General features: G+C 46.8%; 1 long non-coding RNA gene across 1 annotated transcript in view; it reads left to right on the forward strand.

Annotated features, from left to right (window-relative positions):
• The window catches only part of LOC128313617 (uncharacterized), a 194,651-nt gene that overhangs the window by 175,078 nt on the left and 4,863 nt on the right, over positions 1 to 14,710 (forward strand). The window contains exon 3 of the long non-coding RNA XR_008294564.1: positions 8,774 to 8,877. This is a non-coding gene — a long non-coding RNA (uncharacterized LOC128313617). The remainder of the gene's footprint in view (positions 1 to 8,773; positions 8,878 to 14,710) is intronic.

Below are 14,710 nucleotides of genomic sequence, written 5' to 3' on the forward strand. Positions count from 1 at the left end.
TTTTACAATGGAAATATATCATTTTCAATTGTGTGACTGTAAGCCTTTCTGTAACAACCCTCTCAAGGTTCATGGTTATTTATGAGTCTCAGACTCATGTGCTCTGGCCAGAATTCAGTGCCCTCCATCGATAGCACCTAGTAGCTCTCTTCCTCCCCGCCATCCTTCAAAAATTCCAAGAATCAGCTAGGCTTACCGCCATTTGATCTTTTAACATATACTCTTAGTACACACACTTTGTGCTGTTAGCCCAGCCCAGAAACCATTGTCCTTTTGCTGAGAACTTCCCTCAAACTCACCAGTTGGCGTCTCCAGCCATGGTGTTTGAGATCCCTTGGAGAAGCTCATCGTACGAAGGGTGGACAGTTGGCTCAGTCTGGGCCAGTCAGATTCAGTCTGCTGGGAAGATGGAGTTGAGTGGAGGGGCAGTCATCTTCCACCTTGTAGAAGAAGAACCAAAGGAAGCTTGTCTGTTGTGAAATAACCAAGCAGGGAGGAGAGACAGAGGGTGCCGGAATGGCATTTGAGTCCATGATTCCAATGAATCCCTTACTTCCTGGTGCACGGCCATCCTGGGTACTGTATTCTTATATTCAATTTGGAAGCCTGTCTGTTTGGCTTAAGTTGGCTTGAGTTGGGTACTCTTGCACAAAGTTAAAGAGACCTAGCCTTTATGAATTCCATGCTTATATTTTTCTAAGAAAGGTGTATTTCTTTTTTTTTTTTTTAAGATTTTATTTTATTTTGAAAGAGAGAGGGAGAGAATCTCAAGCAGGCTCCATGCTCCACGTGGAGCCTGATGCGGGGCTCAGTCTCACGACCCTGAGATCATGACCTGAGCTGAAATCAAGAGTCAGACGCTTAACCAACTGAACCACCCAGGTGGCCCAAAAGGTGTAATTCTGAGAAAGGTTATTCCTTTTCTTTGAGCCAGTCCAAATCCCACTCTTCCTGTAGCCCCCCTCCTCTGGGGAGTCTTCCCTGGTTAACCCTGTTCACACTCATCTTCCAGTTGCCCATAATTGCCTCCATCTGTCTCCATATCCACCTACTTCATTGTGTTTTGGCATCTGCTGTTTCATAACTGTGCATTTTGTAGGCATCCTGGGAGCTGAAAATTTGTCTTTTTCATTTCCTTTGAATACCACAATACCGACCACGCTGCCAGGCAGAAATTAATTTCCTGAATGGGAATACAACTTCGGGGCCATCGCTGGGAAAGTGGCTGGGGAAGACTTCAGCCTTTGTTGACAGCCCCACACGAGTCCCCTCTTCCTTTCCAAACACATATTCTGAAAGTGGTCCCTGCTCGGTGCTTGCTCACACAGGCTGATTCACCAAGCACAGGTGGGTACTGGTGCGGCGCAGGGGAGACGGATTTGAAGAGTGAGTCAGGTATCTCCATTTCCTATCTTTGTGATCATTTAGCCTCACTGAGGTTCACATGTTTTTTAGAATCTAAAAAAGAGCTGCTAATAACCCTCTCTTTACTTTTTTTTTTTTTTTTTTTTTTGGAGAATTAAATGAAATCATGTATGTATTGTCAGATAGCATGGTGCATAAGAATGCAGGTTCTGGAGGCAGAATATCTGGGTTGAAATCCTTTCCCCACCACTTGCAAGCTGTGAGATATTAGCTAAGCAGCATAGCCTCTGTGTGGCAGACCGAGGCAGTGATGGCCCTAGGCTTCTCTCTCTCTCTCTCCACACAGTTCGGGAATCCCTTCTGCTGGGTCTCTGGGATAAGCCATGGAACTTGCTTTGGCTAATGGGTCCACAGCAAATGTGATACAAGCAGAGACTTAGGAAGTCCCTGTCCCCCTTTGCTGCCCTGGGACACTGATACCACGTGAGGGAGCTCAGGCCAGATGGCTGGATGGTGCGATAGGGTTGGGTGCCTTGTCTGCTGGCCAATAGCCTTCCAGCTCCACTCACATCAAAATGAGTGACGGGTGCTTGCATGGCTCAGTGGGTCAAGCGTGTGACTCCTGCTTTAGGCTCAGGTCTTGGTCTCATGGTTCATGAGTTTGAGCCCTGCACCGCAGTCTTCTTGGGACCCTCTCTCTCCCTCTCTCTGCCCTGCCTCCGAGCATGCTTACACATGCGCTCTCTCTCTCTCTCTCTCAAAATAAATAAATAAACATTAAAAAAATGAGCCTGATCCAGATCAGCCATCAGCCAAGCAAAGTTGCAGGAGAGAGTCCAGCTAAGATCAGCTGAGCTGGCTTAGATCAGAATCATGAGGTAAATAAATGCTTGAGTTTTAAGCCATCATGGTTTGGGGCGGTTTCTGAGCAGCAAAAGATAACTGATGTGCTCTCCATGCCCCATTTTTCCTCATCTCAATAAACAGTAGTACCTGCTATAGCAAGTTGCATGAGAATTGAATGAGTTAGTATGTGCACCACACTCACAACATGTCCAGACCACACGGTGCATAACATGTGTTATTTATCATTGCGTGAAAGTGCACACCGCTCGAGATGCCAAGCATCTACTCAGCGCGTGTTCCTTCCCTTTCCTCTTAAAATGTGTTCATCGCTGCACTACAGTTCAAGGTAAACCTCAAGCTGATTTTCTTCAACGCTTTTTAGTCAGAGAGGAAACCATGGGTTTTCCCCCCGTGCTGTTTAAGCCAACTTGGTCTGAAAGTGTCCCTCCTCTTCTACAAGACCCTCCGATCGAGCTCTTGCAGAGACTCTGGTATGGTAAGTGCCCACCCAGCTCTTTCTTCGCCCTGCTTGAGTGATTTGTGTGCAAGCACCTTGGGCATCTGGGCAGCAGGCCTCTGAGAGGAGTGGACGGGATGTGTCACTTCTCCATTGTGTTGCTCTGCTAAGTCATGCCGGGAGAGCACTCCCAATGAGCAAGGGGGATTTTTTTTTTTTTTTTTGTAACAAAAGGGAAGGCAAGATACCTATCTTAAAATCAAAGGGAGTTGACAGGCAGGAAGCAGAATTTTCTTTGTCTGGGCATGTCTTGGTATAGGCAGAGGGAAAGAATGACCGCTGGAAGGTCCTGACGGAGGCACAGCTAATAGGCACGGACGGACTTACAACACCTTCTGTTTATTTGGTGGCTGTAAAATCCTTCCGCTCCTGAGATTTAGAGTTGTTGTTTTCAATTTGCCAAGAGGTTCTTTTCTCCAATGAGGGATGAAGTCTGCCTGGAAAAAAGGACTATTCATAAACCAGAGCGGCGTCAATAAGGGAATGGAGTCTGTCTCACTGACCTATGAAACACAGCCTCCGGTCATACTCCGCTGGACAACTGTTAAGTGTTGTCTTCCAAGTCTGCCAAACCTACACTTGAGGGCTGGCTCTGCCCTTCACGAGTTTAATGACCTTGGGTTAGTTGTTTGGTGACTCTAAGCCGTGGTCTCCACATTTGCAGAGGTTGAAAAGGCAGTAGCTCTAATTGAGATGTTGTGCAGATTAAGTAAGATAATAAATTACGCGTGGTTAGCTCAGCTCCTGGGAAACAGTTAGTGCTCAATAATGACACCTAATAATACTGTTGTATCAAATAATTATTGCATTGTGTACCAGCACTGACACTGAGGGATATAAAAAAAAGTAAGTTATAACCTTTGTCCAAGAGCAGAGATTTAGCAAAGTTTTTCAGTAATGGCTAGAGAGCAAATATTTTAGGCTTTGTGGGCCAGATGATTTCTGTTACAAATGCTCAACTCTGCCGTTGTAGCAGAATAGCAGCCGTAGACAGCAGACACTCAGGCATGGCTGTGTCCCAGTAAAATGTTATTTATAAAGATAAATCGTGGGGGGCACCTGGGTGGCTCAGTCGGTTAAGTGTTTGACTTTGGCTCAGGTGATTATCTCATGGTTCGTGACTTCGTGCCCCGCATCGGGTTCTGCACGGCCAGCACAGAGCCTGCTTCAGATCCTGTCTCCCTCTCTCTCGGCCCCTCCCCAACTCTTATGTGCGTGCTCATGCTCAAAAATAAACATTTAAAAAACATTCTTAAAATAAATGGTGGGCTGGATTTAGTCCACAGGCTATAGTTTGCCCACCCCTGTCCTAGAGAATAGCAGTTAGGAGTGTCTTTGACTACATGTAACAGGAAACCCCACCAATGTGAAGGCTTGAGATGGACAGCTACCGATGTTGTTGGCTCAGTGATCCAGAGGTATCCACCAGAAGTTTTATGATTCTCTGTGTATTTCCTCCGTGCTTGTTAGCCACATCACATCCACATTCAAGACAGGACGGAGAGAAGGGCAAGAGCCCCTTTTATTAGGAGAGCAAAGACTTTCCCAAGATTTCCTTGCTGATTCTGCAACGTCAGACTGGCTGGCCCATGTTGCAGTGCAGGCTGAGGAGGTAAATTTTTGTAACCTCTGTCATTTATAGTAAAGGTGGGCAGTGGGGAGAGGGAGGTGAGAGTGGTGTTAGGTAAGCCAATGAAAGTGTCTGTTACACCACTGGGTAATGTCACTCATCCAGAAAGAGACACACACAGAATTACAATACAGCATGCTTAATAATTTCTCTCTCTCTCTCTCTCTCACGCACACACACACACACATACACACAAATGAAAGATATAATGGGAACTGAAAGGGGAGAACCTGATTCCTTGTTAGTTTAGAATGTCATAATTAGGTATTCATTAAGAAGGCTGTTTGAACAAGGAAATGCTGCAGGTTTCTAAGTGGAGACTAAAACATTTGATAAGCAAAATGAATTATAGCAAGACTGAGCATTATCATGTTAGATCAATGACGTATGGTTCAAAATACCCACTCCCTCCCACCTCCATGGGAAAAATATGCTGGACCCATCAACGTTGAGTCTGGCTGCGCAGCTTGCCTGGAATCACGAAGCGTAACGCACACTTGACCATAAGCTTGGTCATCCGACTCAGCCAATGAGGTGGTAGCAGGTGGATGTCATGAAATAAGCAGAGAGGCTTAAAATGAGTTTTAGGGGTCAGGCTTGTCCTCTTGCACCTTTGCCATCACCATGAGACAAGCTTCCCCTTGGTAGCTCTTGGCCCTTTAACTGGGGCTCAGAATCAATGTGTCTGGAGTAGACCTAAGTCAAGCCCATCTGAACCTAGGCTTGAAGCAGAGATGCTCAGCTGAGCTTAATAAACTCTCACCCTACCTACAGATACTTGCGGGAGAGTGAATAATTGTGGTCTTAAAGCACCGAGTTTTTGGGGTGTTTGTTACACAGCACCACCTGATACACCCGTGGAAAAGTACATGAATTCCAAACCCACTAATTCAGAAGCTGTGTTAGTGTGGACTGCTTATCCATTCACCATATGTTTTGGTTGGCACATGACATTCTAGACCCTCTGCTAAATTCTAGACAGATCTAGTGTCTGCTAGATACGAAGACAGATGAGACATGGTACGTTTTAACAGTGTGGTGTGTTTGAAGACACAAGACGAAATGGAGATCTCTGAGAAAGGGGGGGGGGGATTACTACTTCTGTGGAGAAGAGGAAAAGGAACCAGCCAGTAGGGAAAGCTTCCTGGAGGAAAGGGGCATCTGAATTGCCGTTTAAATTTTTTAGAATACTTTTTATTGATTTTTGAGAGACAGCGCTAGAGCACAAGCAGGGGTGGGGCAGAGAGAGAGAATGGGAGACATAGAATCTGAAGCAGGCTCCAGGCTCTGAGCTGTCAGCACAGAGCCTGATGCAGGGCTTGAACCCACGAACTGCAAGATCATGACCTGAGCTGAAGTCGGAGGCTTAACCGACTGAGCCACCCAGGCGCCCCTGAATTTCCATTTAAAAGCCAAGTAGAAGATCGCAAGGTGGATGAGATGTGGGGAGACAGGGGGAGGGGGACTTTCCAAGCAGAGGGATCAGCGTTATGCATAGTCCAGGGGCAACAAGGAGCACCCCAAGTGTGGGGGAGCCATTAGCAATTTGGTATTTCCAGAAGGTCAGGGGTGAGGGACCAGGATCAAGAATCTCTTGATTCTTCCAAGGAGTTTTTGCTCACCTGTAAGGATAATGGAGAGAATGTACATAATTTAACTTATTCAAATTCGTAATAATTACAATAGCTACAGCAACATTTACACAGTGCTTCCTAAGATGCTCTATACCGGGCTATGCACATGTATTTCTCCCAACAACTCTAAGTGGGTAGGTGTCATTGTTATTCCCATTTAAAAGCTGAGAAACTGAGGCTTTGGAGAGGTCAAGTGGCTTGTCTGAAGTCACAGGGTGACCGCAGGAGTGGGTGTTTGACCAAAGCTGCTCAACCCAGATTCTTCCTCCGTAACCACTGCTGTTAGTGCTTTTCTGTGAACCAAAGCTGGGAGGTGGCCAGGTCCCTCAGGGAATTATTGCCAAGCACACTGGAACTCGTGTTCCTCACATCTACAGTTTCAGCACGCTGTATTGACTCTTGTTACATGAAAGTCACTGTGCTAGTCGACGGGTTCAAGTCTGAATAAGACTTGACCCCCGCCCTCAAGAACTTTGAGTGACGGGAAAACAAGGCAGAGCACCAACAATTCTTGTCTGTGCACCAAGGTCACTTCCTTGAGGCTGTGGCTTCTGATCATGGCTGTGGGTCAAAGCTCCTCGAGCAGGGAAGGGTTTTGGGGGTTTTGTTTGGTTATTTATTTACTTATTTAAAGTTTATTTACTTTTGAGAGAGAGAATAGGGGAGGGGCAGAGAGGAATCCCAAGCAGGCTCCATGCTGTCAGCACAGAGCTGGGCATGGGACTCCATCTCATGACCCTGAGATCATGACCTGAGCTGAAATTAAGACTCAGATGCTGGAGCGCCTGGGTGGCTCCGCCTTGGGCTCAGGTCATGATCTCCCGGTTTGTGAGTTTGAGTCGGGCTCGGTGCTAACAGCTCAGAGCCTGGAGCCTGCTTCAGATTCTGTGTCTCCCTCTCTCTCTGCTCCTCCCCCACTCACACTCTGTCTCTCTCTCAAAAATAAATAAAAACATTCAAATTAAAAAAAAAAAAATAAGAGACGCTTCACCAAGCGAACCACTTAGGTTTTGTTTAACATAGAGCTTTCGGTGTCACACCAGATCAACTGGACCAGAATCTCTGGGATGCGGGTCTTGGAACCCCTTTCTCTCCTTCTCTCTCTCTCTCCCTCCTACTCTGTCTTTCCTCTTCTCAGATGATTCTGTAGTCTCTGTGGAGGTGAGGTTCCACATGGCACAGGTAACCCTGTTGGTTTTCCTCTGCCTCCCCCAACATGGCGTGCGTTGGGCCAGAGTCCCCTCCAGCCAATGGTCAGGGATAGCCAGGCGGCCGCTTCCTCCCAGGTGAGTGGTGGCTAGAAGCTGATTATAATTCCAAAGGCACATCTGTACCTCCTGAATTCTAACAACTGCCAGCCTTTACCCTCTCTCCCTGGACCAATTCTTTGAAAGTGCCCACTTGCCTCAAGCCATGTCAAACCCACAGCATAATATCCAGCGTGGCATTCCTCCAGGACTCACTTGTGGCTCCTCCTGCCGTATCTGGTCAACAGCGTTCACCAGAGAAGGGATAATGGCAGAAGCCTCATCTGGGGTGCAGTCAGCAAGCAGAGCTGTATCTAAATTGCGGTCTGCCACATCTTGTTGGACAAGGGAGGGACCAGCTCCTTCTGGATACAGATGGGGTACACTCACTCTGCTGTGCTGGTGGACCGTCCTGGAGAGTAGGATACAAGATTACCCAAGCACACGCTTTTCTGTTCCCGACTGTTGTGGATTTGAAAGTATATTCTTTTTTAATACTAAAATATTTCTGGGACGAATAGCTTAGCAACCAATCGGTATTTTCTAAGATGGTCCTAAATGACGCAAGCCAGTGCATGAAAATACCGACTCCGCATTTTCTTAAAAACAATCTTAGATCACTGTCTTTTCAGAAAAAGTCTTGTCCAAAAAGTTGAAATGGAGGAGATTTTCCTATCATTGTACCAGTTTAGCGAATGCAGGAACCACAGTGGGCTGAATGGTGCCCCCCTCTCCCGAGTCTGTCCAGGTCCTAATGCCTCGAACCTGTGGATTTGACCTTATTGGGGAAAAGAGGTTTTGTCAATGTAACTGAGTTAGGCTTATCTTGGATTATCTGGTGGTCCCTAAATCCAATGACTAGTGTCCTCATAAGTGTGAGGCAGAGGGAGGAGGGGCACTGACAGTCACCAGAAACTGGAAAGGCAAAGGACGGATCTTTCCCCCCAGTGCCTGGAAGCGTGACCCTGCCCAAGCGTGCTTTTGGACGTCTGACCTCTAGAACTGCCAGAGAATGAATTTTCTGTTGTTTCAAGTCACCCACTTTGTGGCCATTTATTACAGGAGCCATGGGAAACCGATACGGAAACTGAACGTATCCTAGGTACAGACCAGAAAGGGCTGAAACAGTATGTGGGAAACCTTGGGAGGGGCTTGGGGATCCGACGGAGGTCCCCAGTAATGGTAGATGAAAACCAGACTGAGAGGGCATTGGAGTCCTCAGTGGAGGGACAGACCCCCATGTTGGGCACAGACCAAAGGCTGTGATAGACTTCTCCCGCACAGCCACCAGCCTCAGAGCTCTTGCTGCCTACTCAGCTAGGATCAAGTGAGGCAGCCGGGTTGCCTAGATACTTACATCCACAGGTAGGCCTGATTTCTGCCGAGTTGGTGAAAAAAAAATCTCTGAAAGAACACACACACCTGTATTCAAGTCGTATGTTCACGGGAGGATGGTTTTAGCTCGGGTTCCGGTGTGTGAGCCTGTGTTCAGTAAAGTGTCACAAAATTTTGCTGAATGTCTCTTCTTTTCCAGTCCCTGCGCTGAGCCCTGGAGCTACGGAGATGATTAAGACGTGGTTTCCACCTTAAGGTGTGCAGCACAGTGCAGCGATGGAGGGGACCACTCAGTGCAATACGGTACGTTTGAGCATATTTGTGCATATACGGGATGCAGTAACTACGTCTGTGGTTCTGTGTGTGTGCGCCTGTGCACGCGTGTACCTGTTAGTGCGTGGCACACACTTGCCCGTGTGTGGACGTATGCACGCTTGGTGTGCATTTGCTTTTGTTCACACGAGGGTGTCTGTATCCACGTGCCATCACACGGGCATTTTCCAAGATGAATGTGTGATCTGACTTGGGGAAAGTTTTTGTAGTTTCTTCACAAAGACTAATTGCTTTCCTCTTTGTTCCCATTGTCAAAGTTGGTCCCAACCAAGGGCTGAGCACAGACACCAGCCCACCTTTAGTTAATAGTTCATGCATAGAATGTCACATGCCCTTCTTCCCCTCCCCCCTTCCCTCCCTTCGCCTCCCTCTCCTTCCCCTCCCTCCCTCACCCCCTCTCTCCCCTCCCTCTCCACCCCCCTTCCCTCCCTCCCTCTCCTTTCCCTTCCTTCCCTCCCTCCCCCTCCCCTCCTCCCTCCCCCTCTCCCACCCTCCTTTCCCTTCCCTCCCTCCCCTCCTCCCTCTCCCTCCCTTCCCTTCCCTCTCCCTCCCCGCTCCTTTCCCACCCCCTCCCCACCTCCCTTCCTTCCTCCCACCTCCCCTCTCCCTCCTTCTTCCCTCCTCCCTCCCTTTCTCTCGCCCTTCCCTCCCCTCCCTCTCCTCTCTCCCCTCCGTCCCTAACTTCCTTCAGCTAATCCCCAATTAGGAAAGGATGGATATCCTGCTGTTGAATCCAGGGAAGTTTGGTCCTTTGAGGACCCAACCCTGAACCTATAAATTATATTGTGGGTTGGCTGTGTGTGGAGCAGGATTTTAAAGCACCCAAGGCCAGCCAAGGGCATCCAACTGAGGACCCTAAGCTCACTTGTGGGTCTTTATAAATGGCAAAGCCACTAAAAGAACTTGCTGTTTGACATTTGGAAGTCAAGAAAACATAGTGGAGGAGAGAGAAAGCAATGAGGAGCAGATCCTTGCCAGGAAACATCACCAGTGAGAAGTGTTGTACTCTAGTCTTGGCTCAGCTTTGCGTTGCCGTGTGACCCTGAGCTGGCCGTGTCCCTCTCTGCGCTTTAGAGGGGCTGGGCTAACTGATCCAGCTAAGCGTTAGAAATAACAGAAAGTACTGGTTAAAAAGAAAACTGCCTGGGCCCCTCTCCACAAGTGCTTGCTGAATCAGAATCTCTAGGGATGAGGTCCAAGAACCTGTATTTTTAATATGCTCTGCACATGATTCCTTTGCCCTCTGGAGTTTGGAAACAAATGGACAAGTCAGCCTCTCAAGTCCTTTTCAGATACTCAGACTATTATTCCGGGAGAGAAAAGACTGGCCGTGCGCAGATGGGATTTTCGCAAGGAAAAGAAATGAAAACCTTCTATCTTGCAAGAAATAGAGAAACAAAAAAATAAACCATTGGTGGAAGAATCACATCAGGCCAGCGGGAGAGAGCCTGGGGTGGGTGTCCGACCCAGAATGTTAAAGCCACGCTGGCTGGGTTCCAGGACCAACGACACTGTGCCAGCCTCTCCTCAGCGATCTGTCTCCCCAGCCCCCAGATGAGGGGAGCATTGTGCTCCTTGAAGCGTTTTGCAGCTATGAATGAGAAGCTCTGTAGGTGAATAAACAGCGGTATTGTCCCGATTGGTGAACGCACTCAAGTCTCATCTTCCAGCTGTCGGTTTGCAGACTGGGTCACACAGGTGAGTCGGTCCACCTGCATCGTTAAGCAGTAGTAATAATAACGGCTTCAGATTTATTGAACGTTTATCATACCACATGCTCTGCCCAGCTTTATACAGGAATTAGCCCACTTACCCCTTCCAACAATCCTTTGAGATAGGTGCTATTGTTACCCACATTTCAAAGGTATGAAAACTGAGGCCCACAGAGGCTAAGTAACTTGCCCAAGGAAACACAGCATAGGGCCTCTGTCAGCCTCTAAAAGCCTATGTGCAAATCAAAAAAGGCACCCCCTTTTGAACTGGAACAAAATCCCCTTTTGGGGCCTTATAACTAATATAAATAGCTCAGATTAGCACCTTTTTGTGAAGAAGCAGCATCCCCTAAATCCATATGGAGCCAACCACAAGCCAGCCTGCATAGTTTAGCGAATGCAGGGCAATCTGGAGTCAGCCCTCAGTCACCTCTTCATCTGTATGCACATGCACAGTGCACAACATGAACAACTGCACTGAGTAGATCTAATACCACTACTACCTGGTGAAGCTGGGGCTTGACCCTAAGTTGTCTGACTCAGAGCCTGTGCCTTCGACCATAACAAATTTCAGTTCTTGGCAACATGTAAAAATAATATTCACTTTTCTTTTCTCTTTTTTACAATAGGGAGACAGATGAGAGCTTTTCAGTGCACATCAGGTGGGCATGCATGGAAGAGAGAAGAGATCAGATGGGGTACTCACTGCTTAGTCACTACGTGGATAATCACTCAGCAGTATGCTGGCACTCAGAGAATTCTGGTCATTGTAGTTTAAAAATTTTTTTTCTCAAATCAGATATTTTTAAGGCATACCCACCTGGCCTGTTGATTTAAAGTAGGATATAAGAGAAATTCTGAGGCTGAACTATGCATCACTGAGAGGCATGATAATTCTGCAAAGGAGGCTCAAGATGGTCCTTCCCCACGTCCATCTGATCAGAATTCTGCTTTGGCACATCCAGCATTTCAAAATGAATGTTAGAAAGAGAAGCTTTTATTAAGAACTCTCAAACTCAGTGGTAAAGAAACAAACAGTCCCATTAAGAAATGGGCAGAAGACAGTAAGAGCCATTTCACCAGAGGAGAGATCCAGATGGCAGATATACCCATGAAAAGATGCTCACCGTCATTAACTAGGAGGGAAATGCAAATTAAAACCATAATGAGATTTCACTACAAGGCCATCAGCATGGCCAAAATAAAAAACAGTGACAACACCAAATGCTGGCAGGGATGCAGAGAAAGTGGACGGTCCCACATTGCTGGTGGGAATGTCATAGGGTACAGCCACTCTGGAAAACAGTTTGGCAGTTTCTTAGAAACTAAATACACACGTGCCATATAATCCTGCAACTGCCCTGTGGGCAGTTATTTCAGAGAAATGAAAAACATACAACAGCCTGCACGAGAATGTTCATAGAAGCTTTATTTACGGGCGCCTGGGCGGTTCAGTCGGTTAGGTGTCCAGCTTTGGCGCAGGTCATGATCTCACCGTTTGTGAGTTTGAGCCCTGCATTGGGCTCTGCATCTGGGCTGACAGAGCTCTCTTTCTCTCTCTCAAAAAAGTTTTATTTCGATGAGTCCCAAACTGGAAAGAACCCAGTGTCCTTCCGTGAGTGAATTACTAAGCAGATTTTGGTACATCCGTACCACAGAATAGTATTCAGCAATAAAAAGGAGGAACCTATTGATACAAATAACACACTGAATAGATTTCAAGGGAATTATCCTGAGTTTAAAAAGTCAGTCTCAAAAGACTATATATGGTATGGTTACATTTATATAAGATTCTTGAAATAACAAAATCAGAGGAAAGACCAGGGGAGCAGGGGATGGGGATCGTGTGGGGGAGGGGTGGGTGTGGCTAGGAAGAAGGGGCCAGGGAGCCTCGCGATGGAACAGCCCCGTGTTTCCCTTCCGATGGCCGTCAAACGGATCCACACATATGAGAAACGTATAGAAACACACGCGCATGCACACACACGAGTGCATATAAAACTCACGAAATCTGAATAAGCTCCAGGGATTCTATCAATGTCCAGTTCTTTGTTGTGCTAGATGTTCTTACTGGGAAAAAAAGGACGAAGGACGAACATCACTGAACTTCCCCCCCTCTTCCCCATTTCCTATGAATCTATAATTACTTCAAGATACGTAGTTAAAAAATATAATTGGGAAATATTTGCACAGTATTGCGCTACAGGAGCTATACAGTTCAGTATATAATTTTTTTTAACGTTTACTTATTAGTGAGCGAGAAACAGAGCATGAGCGGGGGAGAGGCAGAGAGAGAGAGAGAGAGACACAGAATCGGAAGCAGCTCCAGGCTCCGAGCTGTCAGCACAGAGACTGACGTGCGGCTTGAACTCACAGACTGGGAGATCATGACCTGAGCCGAAGTCGGACGTTTAACCGACTGAACCACCCAGGCGCCCCTCTATAGTACAATATATAAACCATGCTGGCGATAAGAATACATAGTACAGTGAGAAGTAAAATCAAGAAAAGATACTTTGACCACAACTGTATTCAATTCAGGTTTTCATACACTAAAAACAAATATGATCCATAATCAAATGTGGGAAGGGCAGTCTCAATTTGTCACATTCAATGTCTCATTCTTTAGAAATAAGACCTGTGGTAGAGAAATCCTCACACATATGCATGAAGAAGCGTGTGTGAGGAGGCTGATAGCTACATTATTTATAATAGAACACAGGACAACCTAAATGTCCATCACATCTTGTGGAGATCCACTTCAAGGAATAGTACGCAGCACTTAATAAGAACAAAGAAGATTTTTATGTGCCAGCATGGATAGGTACCAAGGATGTCCTTGGGGGAAACAGAGGCATGACATTTTTATTTTATTATTAAATTTTTAAAAAATGTTTCTTAAATTTTATTTTTGAGAGAGAAAGAGAGCATGAGCAGGGGAGGGGCAGAGAGAGAGGGAAACGATCCAAAGTAGGCTCCAGGCTCTGAGCTGTCAGCACAGAGCCTGACATGGGGCTTGAACCCATGAAACATGAGATCATGACCTGAGCTGAAGCTGGACACTTAACCGACTGAGCCTGAGGCATGATATTTTTGAGTAAACAAAAATAATTTGCAGAATGATAAATTCTGTATGTAATATATATAATTATATACAACTTTGTTATATATTATGTATGTGTTATATATAATTATATATGTATAAATATATAATACATGTGTCATTGTTTTTTATGAGAAGAGGAGGAAACACGCACGACCGTGTACATGTTTGTGTAAAGGAAGAGAAAGATTGTCCAGAAAGATGTACCTCAAGCTGATAGTAAATGTTCAAAGATTAGGGCAGACATGTGCCAAGTACAAGCCATGCACTTTATAAACATCACGTCTTTCGCTTGCAACAACCCCAGGAAGCAAGCACTGCTCCTTTGGAACCCCATTTTCCAATATGGCGGCATGGAGGTGGGAAATAGCTTACTCAAAGCCAGACATCTGAGCTGGGACTAGTCCCTGAGCCACTGCACATATCTGTCCACCATGCTGATCTTGGACTCTCTCGGTGGTCAGTCCAGGGTGTGCAGGAAATTGACTTACTGCCGGAGACCACAGCCTCCGGCAAAGTGGAGCTAGCTGGGACGACAGAGGTTGAGTGGGGGTCCAGGTCCCACCCCTCTGAGGCCTTGTTTCCAGGATGCACCTAGGCCAAAGCTGCAGTGTGACAGGCTACTGTCTGCTCAGTGAAAGCAAATGACAGCACAGAGTTGCCATTGTCAAACAGCCATGCTGTGGCTAGGACACTGCCGCTAATCCCTGTCTGTGGAAGTCTGGAAAGAGTTGGCCGCAGAAGGGAAGCCCCACGCATCTCGTCTCTAAAGCATGGCCCTCCTGCTGGAAGTAACGTGGCTCAAGGTGGGGACAGGAGATGCTGGGGGAGGGCTAAAAGGAGGGCTTTCCATTCAGTGCTGCAGTGGAGGTGGCCTCCGTGCAACCTGGGAATTTGATGAGAATGGGCGGGTGGGGGAGGGGACAGAATGAACGAACGCTGTCTGGGTGCCCTGTACATCAGCCCTCACTGCAATTACCCCGCTCAT

The sequence above is a fragment of the Acinonyx jubatus genome, chromosome E3, assembly GCF_027475565.1.
Source record: "Acinonyx jubatus isolate Ajub_Pintada_27869175 chromosome E3, VMU_Ajub_asm_v1.0, whole genome shotgun sequence".
NCBI lineage: Eukaryota > Metazoa > Chordata > Mammalia > Carnivora > Felidae > Acinonyx > Acinonyx jubatus.